The sequence below is a fragment of the Clavelina lepadiformis genome, chromosome 8 (genome assembly GCF_947623445.1).
Source record: "Clavelina lepadiformis chromosome 8, kaClaLepa1.1, whole genome shotgun sequence".
Taxonomy (NCBI): domain Eukaryota; kingdom Metazoa; phylum Chordata; class Ascidiacea; order Aplousobranchia; family Clavelinidae; genus Clavelina; species Clavelina lepadiformis.
This window is the reverse complement of record NC_135247.1, coordinates 7,814,815-7,825,624: the sequence shown is the minus strand read 5'-3', so window position 1 is coordinate 7,825,624 and position 10,810 is coordinate 7,814,815.

Sequence of the window (10,810 nt, the reverse complement as noted above, 5' to 3'; positions counted from 1 at the left end):
ATCGAACCGACAGTTCAAGCAAGATTTTTGCGTGTTTCTCAAACATTGAAACAATGAGCCATTGTGATGTGCGGTCTTTGTAATGGTGTGCATTAATGAATTGTGATGTATATATCATAAAGTTGACGATTTATATTTTATATCTATATTTTATATTTGTATCATAAAGTGTACGATTTCGCATGGCGGCCGGCCCGCCCACATATTAATAAGATATCACAAGAATACGCACGAGAATTACTAAGTACGAGATTGTCTGTACAGTAGACAAGACTATAGTCATTATAGATACAAAGAGTAAGGAATTGAAGGCAAAATTTTATAGCAAGGGGCATGTCGCTGCCTGACTTTTACACAAAGTAGCTTCTTGAAAGTAGTCTTTATCCCAGCTTGACCGACAGCGCAAAATAAATGGCTTCGATGCTTGGTAGCACGTACACATGTGAACAAATATTTTCAACAATGAAATTCACGAAAAGCAAGCTAAGATCACGCTCAGCTAATACACCGAGGGGAGAAGCCTTCGTTATCGAGGAAGACGATGAGAACGAATTCTATATGTTTGCATCTCAAAAGAATCTGGATATACTGAACAACTGCGCTAATTGGTTTTGTGACGGTACATTTGATGTTGCCCCACTTGGATACCAGCTGTACACGATACACGCGCTGGTCGATGAAAATCGCACGGTGCCACTCGTATACACCATTACCGAGAACAAATCTGAAGCTGTGTACAATCGCATCTTTTGTTTATTGGAACAACAGCGACCAGGAATAGCCCCAGAAACCGTAACAATAGACTTTGAAATGGCAGCATATAATGCTCTTTCTTCCAGCTTCCCTCGGGCAGAAATTCTCGGCTGCCTTTTCCATTTTGGCCAATGGCCAATTCCGCTTCCTTCCAAGAACGAATAATAGCATTGAAGGATGGCACAATGCGTTCAGCAAGCGTGTCTCATTATCCCATCCGACGCTTCGAAGACTCGTCAAAAAAATTAAGCGGGAACAAGGTTCCAACGAAATGTTAATTGAGCAATTGAGTGCTGGAATCGATGGCCCACCTCGGAAGAAGCGCTACGACGCTGTCAACCAACGGCTGAAGAGCATAGTTGAAAATTATGACTCAACAAATATGGACATAAAAAGTTATCTTCGAGCAATTGCACACAACTTGTAATTAAATGAATGCGATTGAAATGTGCACTTCGTCAGTTGTCGTGCTTTTAACAGTGCATGTTGTCAGTTCTTTTAATAAATTGTCGTTCTTTTAACAGTGCATATCGTCAGTTGTTTCAATAAATTGTGGATCTTTTAACCCTATCCTAACCAGGCTCGCGAGTTTACTAAAAAAACTAGGTGTGGCCAACCCCGCACACACATTTGCAATCGTTAATTACTAGAAACCTATGCGTCGTAGACGATGAGATTATTACAGGTTAGTAGAAACATCATCTGGCTTCCTGTATACATCATAATTGTAAAACTAAAGAAAGTGAATTTAGTGTAAATTAGGTATTTCTAAAAGTGACACATTTCTATAAATTCTTCTTGTTACGCCGCGCCCCCGCTGTGAAAAGAGAACGAAAAAGAATAGTTAGTCAAGTTATTGGTGCGTAAATGAGTAATACGTTTCAATGCGGAGAGAGAGCAAAATTATATAAATATCACAATATCTCAAAAATTACAAAATCCAACTTTATCAAACAAACATGGACAGATAGCTGAACATCACAATGACCCATTGTTTCAATGTTTGAGAAACACGCAAAAATCTTGCTTGAACTGTCGGTTCGATAAAGTGTCGTTCGATCAACTGTCGTTTTGATTAACTGTCGGTTCGATAAAGTGTCGTTTGATCAACTTTCGGTTCGATAAAGTGTCGTTCGATCAACTGTCGTTTCGATCAGGTGTCGTTTCGATCAGGTGTCGTTCGATTAAGTGTCTTTCGATAAAGTGTCGTTCGATTAAGTGTCGTTCGATAAAGTGTCTTTCGATAAGGTGTCGCGTCACGGTAGTAGATAGCATCTCTCATCAGTAGTTCTAGCCTAATTACCTCTCCTTGTAGGAGCGGTTTCTCAGAATGACAGTGGTGCAAAATAGATACAATATAAACATGTATTTATATAGTATCTATGTTGTGGGCTGGTAACTCAATAGAAATATAACAGCTTGTTAGATTTCTATGATAGCATTAATGTGGAGATCAAAAACCTTACTTAAATGTTGATAGAAACTTAAAATTCAACTCGTTACTCAAGTCTAAATCAAAAACTCAACCCAACAGTGTTGAGTGTGGATCTTCGCTGAGCACTATCTTAAATTCTGAGCCGCCCATTTTGGTGACTTATGAGTACCCAATTTCAATAATTATGTCAAATAAAAGTTATACTAGCCAACGGGAAACATAAAATTTATTGAAAATGAAAGATTGGTGTTGAAAAGAAACGGCTTAGTTCGTTTCAGTGAGGATTTGTGCCTGGTGGCTGATTATATTTTCAGCCAAACTACTTAGAATTGAACAACTGCTTTTGGCTTATGAGGGTATCTTTACTTAATTTACCTGTTAACTATCTGACTCTGTTGCGTGCGGTTAGAATACTCTAACCTTTTGTTGGGTCGAAAGCTTTTATCATTACAACAAAAATAGCTTACAAGAAGAGGTTTTATTATAGGTTCTGTACACTTTCTCAATATTACGAATAACCAAGAACATTAGCAATACTGTACTATTGTTTATAAGATGTCTATTGAGTTGAAATCACTATGGCTAGCTTAGACCAAGGGTCTGCAAATAATTTTTTTGCGACCCTTAAAAAATAGTTGTAAATTCCCGCGACCCAAGCATTTTGTGAGCATATAATTGTAACAAAAAAGCATAACTGGTTGCACACGTGTGCTTGACTATTATTGCATTGTTACGTAGTAACTACGTAAAAATCCAATAATAATTTAGAGGTTTAAAAAAACTCAAATTCATTATTAGACAGATGCGATGCTTATATTTATGGTAAGTTTAAAATACTTTGCGAAGGTCTCGCGACCCACTAGGTCCCTGGCTTAGAGATCTGGCGGACCCCTGGCTTAGAGATCTCATCTGTTGATTTCGGTGATTCTATGGCGATTGTAATAGTGAATTGTAATAATTTATAATATGATTGGTGTTTTAATAAGCGATTGTGTGTTCTCCAGCTACATAAAATGTATTATTACGAAAGCTGTACTGTCTTTGGTTTATCATGTCATTCAAACATTTAATTCTTAAACCGACATATTTGACCCAGTATACAAGTGGTTTTAAGTGGCATCATATATTCAGAGTTTACGAAGTTAGACGGTACTTACGATAAAGAATCTCGGTGATGTAGAATTTGTTAGATTTTTAGTCATTAGGCCTACTATGAAAAACTTTGGAAACATAGCATAACGTAAACAACTGTGTCTATTTCTGATTGGCTATGCAAAAGCGATATAAAAACTGAGGCTTGGATAAAAACGCACCTCTTCTCTTTTATTCATCATGCAATTCAAGCCATTTGCTCTATGCGGATTTGAAAAGGGATGTGAAATTAATTCTGATTTAATTACAACTATATTTTGGAATATAAGAATGTGGACTTTATGAACGTTGTGCTGATTTAATGAAACATTCATAGATAGCACAAACAACGGAGCCAAAAGTAAAATAGACAAAGAGTTCTAAAAGAACGACTAAAGCCTTTGGCTTTAGACCAACCTAAAACAATTAACCTCGCCATCCCCATAATTCATTTGGTTAACTCTCAGCTCGCTGGTAGAAGTGTGAGCTGATAAAACGTGAAAGCGATGGGAGTTAAAACGTTGGACATGAAAAATGCAGCAATTCGTAGCAGGTGCAGCGAGCGAAACAATGTTTTGACAATGTGAGATACATATAGCTAAAGCTGACACATTGAAACATAGATAAAAAAATCATTTATTTATTGATTATAATCAGTGTTAAGGTTAAAAAGCGGGTATTTACAATAAAGACTTCTTATCAGCATAGATACTGGAAAACAACACGGGAACATACTAAAAGGAGTGTTCACACCATGTTATTCAGAGCAAGTATTCCAATATCAATCGACAGTTGAAGTATTTTAAAAAATCAATTTCATAAAAACAAAATGATACAAATACTGAAACTTAAATTGTGTGGGTTTCTGCGAAATCGTCACGAGAAGGGGAAGCGGGTGGTGCATCATCGGAAGGTCCAGAAGAATGCGGTTGGTCACGAGAATGTCAAGGCAATTAAAGGCGACGGTTGCTGTGGATATGCAACTGGTGCTCGATGTTGGTGTTGCCAAGTGCGATTACGGGAGACAAGGGATCTGGCATACTGCAAATGGTGCGGAGATGATCGGATAAACCCGATGGTGTGGAAGAGAGCCCACATCATTGCAAAGAGTTGCAGGATGAATGTAAGGGCTGAGAGAAATGGATTCGTAATCTGCGACAGTGCAAGGATTAACGTTTATTTCAAGGCGTGCGGAAATGTTTGTGTGACGTAGGAGCCGTTGACCATTGTTTCATAGGTCGTAGTAAAGCTTGTTAAGACATGTTGCATTTGCTCATTAAGAAGGGTGGCTTCAGACACAGAGCTGAGCATCGATTGAAGATCAGTAAAAGAGTCAGAGTCAGGGAGCTCGTAGAGGATTTTCTCGTAGTCAGGTGAATGATAGTTGATGTGTTTAGGCGACAAATGTAAGTTGAGTTGATGCACGCTCGTGCGATAAAGTATAGTTGTGATAAAGGACGGTGTGTCCCAGAACTCGGAATACAAAACTTCTTGCTGGTCGATACGATTCCAATAGATGAACTCCCGATAAGACAATATTGTCTGAAATGAGTTGGCCGTATTGACTGTGGCCGTTTTGATCGCGATACTTGATGAGTGGACATTGGCTAAACTCATTGGATTTAAATTAGAACTTGATATTGATCGCTCTCTTTGATGGCTGTTTGATCGATCTTCGCATCGTGTTCCATCTATGTGCTGATGTACTAATTCGGTGTGTCAATCATTCAATTAATCTTCAATCATTGGAGTTCAAGTCAAGTTGTGTGTGTGATAATAAGAGGGATATTATGTTTCTCTTATGTTGAATATATTTTGTTACTCGGATATTATTGTAGTGATGTGTTATTAGCTACGAGAACAATTCTCATACATCGATATTTGCGCAGCAAGCAATAGTTGTCTTATCTAGCATATATTGTATTCTTCTGATAAGGTATTTGTAACGGTCAGATAATATTGCACCGTTGCCAAACTATACGCGACAACATGGCACTTGGACGTTTGTGATATACAGCAGTAGTAAGCATCCCAGCTAGCACAACATGGTGCCCTTTCTGACATCAGTAAAAAACAACAAATAAAAAATGTGTCTGTGAAAACAAAGAATAGGCTGACACGCTCGCTAATCCGAATTCTGATAAATGTTTGCTATAAAGCTACGATGAATCGTGGCTGAATTTAAAGAGTGTCATGAAAATAAGTTCAGTTCGTTCTATAACTTTCAACCATTTTGTCTGAATTATAAAACTCTCGTTATCGTAAGTGTCAATCGTCTTGTTACGTCATGCCGTCAAGTGATTTTTCTGTCAGCAACCGAAGGTTCAATAGAGCAGGCCCGTTGCTGTATGTCACAACATCATAACATACATATCATAACAACATACATACAGTAAGCCTATATACATAACTTATCCGCATGCACGAAGTATATCGCTTGAAGAAAATACTATAACTTAGTTATAAGTAGTTTAATGGTAATTTTATCCGTATCTTTGACATTTTCAGTACATGCTTGGAATATGTACAGGTCTTTAAAATACATATGTCGTATATATAATCCAAAAGTAACTTGTCGCTTGTCAAAAAATGAATCAAGCCGTCACGTTTGTTGGGTGATGTTACATACAATAGAATGAATAGATAAAGAAAACTGCCGCGCGTATGTACGGTAGGCTACTAGAAGTTGTCTGTAACGAGTAATTTAGCTTAAATTAGGTAAAATCCATGAGGAAATCTGTCCCCGGGCGTAGCGATATAGGGCGAAAAAATGATTTCAAAAGTTTTCATCATGCACTACTCACAAAATGCAAATGTATTGGTGGCAATGAAGTAGGCTATGATTCTCTAATTTGTAGCAGTCTCCAGTTGCTCACGATTCAACATTGCAAAAGTATAGGGTATAAAAAGTTTGATACACGGTTTCCCTTCAGAACAACCGACACGCGCCAACTTCAATTTTAAGCCAAAAGAAAAAGCTGGAAACGCCCGCAAGCTGCTCTTCGCTCCCTGTCGATGGACATAACTTAGCACTTAAAGATCTGGACGCTCTTAACGTCACCGTACAGTACGTGAGGTCAAAGGCATTGCCCAAAATCGTTCTTTCTGGAAAGTAAATAAACCTACTTCCAAAATTTGCTCCACTCACGCAAACCTCACGTGTCAAGAGCAGAAACCATAATTGGGATGACCTTCAGAATACATTTCATAAGCAGTTTAAAGCACAAAAAACAAAAATGTTTGCACTCTGTGCATGTTGATTGGTATGGCCAGCCGCTGGTATTAAGAAAACTTCACTATTTCGCTCGCAACTTCAATGGTTATTTTTCATTTAGGCTTATATGTTGAGAAGTGGTGACGCAAAAACTGCATCTGTCCCCGGTCCCTCAAAATTCTATAGCTACGCTTCTGCAGTAACCACATATGGATTTCGAATGAAAATATATATATCAATGAAATAAAATAAAAAATAAACTCGTAAGGGAGATAATGGGTTAGCTGTACGAGAAAATGAGTAGCCAATATGAAAATGAGTAGCCCGAAAGTACCAATGAACAAAACGTTTGGGAACCGCTGGCGCTGCATAGAATATAAGTTTATTTGGTTTGCTACTTTTCTTTAAAAATCTAACGGTTTAAAACACAAAATCTTAGATTTTAAAACAACATATCCTAGCCTTTGTCTTTTCAAAAAGATTTAAAAACCCCAGTAAGGTCTCAGAAAAAGTTGCGTGTCAAGTTCAAAAATATTCCAGTCTTATATGTTAACGTACATTGGTACATATAGTATTAAATAAAGTTCTCCGTATATTGGTTTATCTTGATGTTTCAGATAAAAATGTAACATGCGAAAGATAATAAACAATGCATATAAATTTTGTACATTCACTTCCCTGAACACTTTTTGAAAACCTAATATGGCGCAACAAAAGGTTATTATCCTATATAAATGTTGTTGAGCTGTTCCTGATCCCCAACTGCAGCTAACTTGATTTCATTTTATTGATAAATAACATGCACCGAAGCACATGCATAACTTGACGCGGAGAGACGTCTTAAAAGGATGTCTGTGTGCCTCGTTGTCTGAAAGATGACTGACTCGAAATGCGAACAGAGAATAAAGAGAAAAAACACAATAATTCTTTGAGCAAATAAACGTGCTGTCCTGCCGCTTTCTAGCGGACAGGGTGGTTAACGTTACACTGGTGAACATTTATTAGTATTACCATCCGAAAGACATTCAGTTACCGACCCCTAGTCACTCGCGCTCGTCTATGAACCGATGTCTGTACACGCTTTTATTTATGTATTTGAGAACATAAAACAAAAAAACGATTATAACGATTATAACGTCTATTATATGGCACATAAACAAATCAACAACAAAGAAAGGTGTTGTAACTATGTTGCAATAAATAGCTGTTGGCCAATCAGAAAACATTAAACAAGTTATTCTTTTGTTGTAAATTATAGATGTGGTTTTGGGAAGTGCTTTTCACGTCCTTGTGGTGCACTTATAGCGTTTTACGAATTTACACGTCTTCTTGTTGACATATCTCTGTGACGTATAAGTGCAGTCAAACTGTAAGTGGTAAAAATAAAATATTTTGTGACACATCTTTATATGACATTAAACTGGTGGCCTTATCTGATTGGCTATAGCATAAAGCAATAAAAAGAAATGGTTCGGTTTAATCGCTCTCTTCTAAAAAGCATGTTTTGGGGTTACATGGATGATTTTTTCTAGTATGTAATTAGAGTACAACTAGCCTACATTTGGAATATAAGAATTTGGACCTTTATGAATGTTTTGCTGGCTAGAAGAAACAAATAAGCAATAGCATAAAAACGGAGTCAAAAGTTAAATAGACAAAAGGAGTTCTAAAGGGCAATTAAAGCCTTTGGTTTTAGGTAATCCCAATACATTAATATAACCCCCGTCATCGCCATAATATGGTTTATACTACGTTATATAATTTTTTGCGTTTTAGATTAGACTAAACTTTGCTTTTTTAAAACTGTCACTGGGCAACATCATTCGAAAAGTTTACCATCGGTCTAGCACAGCGGTTCTTAAACTTTTTTGAGCGCGACCCAAATCTGAGTTTCATGATCACCTCACGACCCAAACCTATGTCGCGACCCATTTTAATGTCCTATAGACCTATATTATATTATATTAACCTATGTCGCGACCCACCTATGTCACTATGTCGCGACCCATTTTCTGACCCTCCGCGACCCATGTTTGGGTCGCGACCCATACTTTAAGAACCCCTGGTCTAGCAGCTTAGTACTCTCCTATTGCTCTACAATCTACATACTCATAGAGCAGGGGCGGGCAACATACGGCCCGCGGGCCGGATCCGGCCCGCGACGGGATTTTGAGCGGCCCGCAGACAGTTTCCGGTCTTACATGATAATGTGGCCTGCGGCCACATTCTGCCGCAATTTCTGTATTGCGTCACTGAATAATTCCAAGTTTGCCAACCTGAGAAAGATGGCCATGAATCTACTTGTTCTGTTCGGGTCTACATACGTTTATGAGCAAACATTTTCGACCATGAACATTAATAAGATAAAGCTGCGTTCCAATCTATTCAGGAATCCGGCCCGCCAAGTACTTCATTTTCTCATGTCAGGCCCGCCGACCCAAGAAGTTGCCCGCCCCTGATAGAGAGAGTACTACGCTGTCAGAATCCTAGCAAGATCATAGAACTCAAAACAACAAAAGAGAAACGTGAAGCTTCACGGCTGAGTACAGACGCGAATCAAAGCAGCATGCATGATCATTAGGCCTGATCAAAGCATCTGTAGCACATTGAGTTAACTGAAAATATAATAACTAAAAATTCTGAATCCTCATCCAAACCAGATGGTCCAGCATGAACTACAGCGAAGTAATGTAAAATATAAAATCGGTAAACAAAATGAAAATTTATGAACTTTGCAATTAAAACAAACTTTAGATGGAACTAACAGATACTCGATCGAACAATACTAGACGAGCATGACGGTAAATGCAGTGATTCGACCAAAACTTTCAATCGAATCAATTTCAATTAGGAAATACTGAAATGTCGAGAGTTCCTGATTGGCTTTTCACTTATAAATTATCACTCAAGGTAAACAAAACTTTCTGCTAAACCTAAATCTGTCCCACTCATTTCACATACGCTGATGGTTATTGGTCAAAACATTAGCATGTTCTTCCAACGGTTCAGTGTGTCTGCATGTTTTCTTTTTAGTTCTTATGTTAGTGTAACATTTCGCCTTAATATCTTGTATTGGACATCTGAGGCATATGAGTTCTCAATAACTTATTTCTGACATGTGTAATGCAATAAGTTTGGTGCACTAGAGGGCCCTACTGTCGTGCCTTCTCCTTGGACACGGAAGTGGGATTTCAATCCATGGAATGGGGTTTCTTTTCACCATCCGGCTGCGCTAACCTTAATCAAATGTTTGTTTGTTGTTGTTACCTTGTTGCTGATGCGTATTTCTACTATCAGCTTTTAATTACCACACTGCATCATTGTCCAAATTTAACTTTAACACTTATTTTTTTCGTCTGTTTTATTGTTATTTGCGCGGGTGGTAACCATTAATCGTCTTTATCTCATGACTTATGTTATAATCATTCTTGCACGTTTTAAACCTTTGGGCTTTGCTGCTTTGTACCGTCATTGTCTGCTGGCTGAACTGTGATGTTTCTACATTGTAATGGTTAGCACTTTATTTTTCGTTCCCTCACTGACGAGTGACGATGACGAAAAATAAGCTATACGAAACGATTCGACTAAAACTTTCAATCGACACTGCTGAGAAATCTAACTCTGTATTACAAGTTTTTTATTTGCGAATATTAGCAGAAATTTACTCACCTTTACGATGGTATCTATTTTGCTTGCCGCAATTGGCAAGAAATGGATTGAAGAATCAACGTACAGATGTCAGATATATTATAACTTCTTTATTTAGTGCAGCAGGTGACGCTAAAGAGCAATGCGTTGCTATACTACCTGTTTATTGGACGACATTCTTGTTGCGAAGAAGGCAGACGCTCTTTGACTGTAGGCTCGGCGCAGTTTTGACGTTTTTCAAGAATGTTGGGTTTTTGTTTGGTATGCAGCTGTCTGGTTATTGCATCTGTTTTTAGTCTACGCGGTTATTTGCATTTCGAAATGTTTGTCATAAGTGGCTCATCAGTGACCGTGACTAGAATGGTTCATGTTAATGGGCATTGCATTACCTTTACCCTGCTAGGCCTAGGCCTATTAGAAAGTTGGGTCTACCAAACAAATGCACAACCACATTATGCCTTTGAATACTAGACCCCAGCTACTCAAATTATGACGTCATCTGGATGTGAACTTGTATACTAGGCCTAGACCCGGAAAGTTTGAAAAATAGGCTACGCCTTTAAATGTAATGCGAAAATATGCATCAAGCCAACGTTATAATTTCAATGCTGAATATAGGCCTAGGCTAG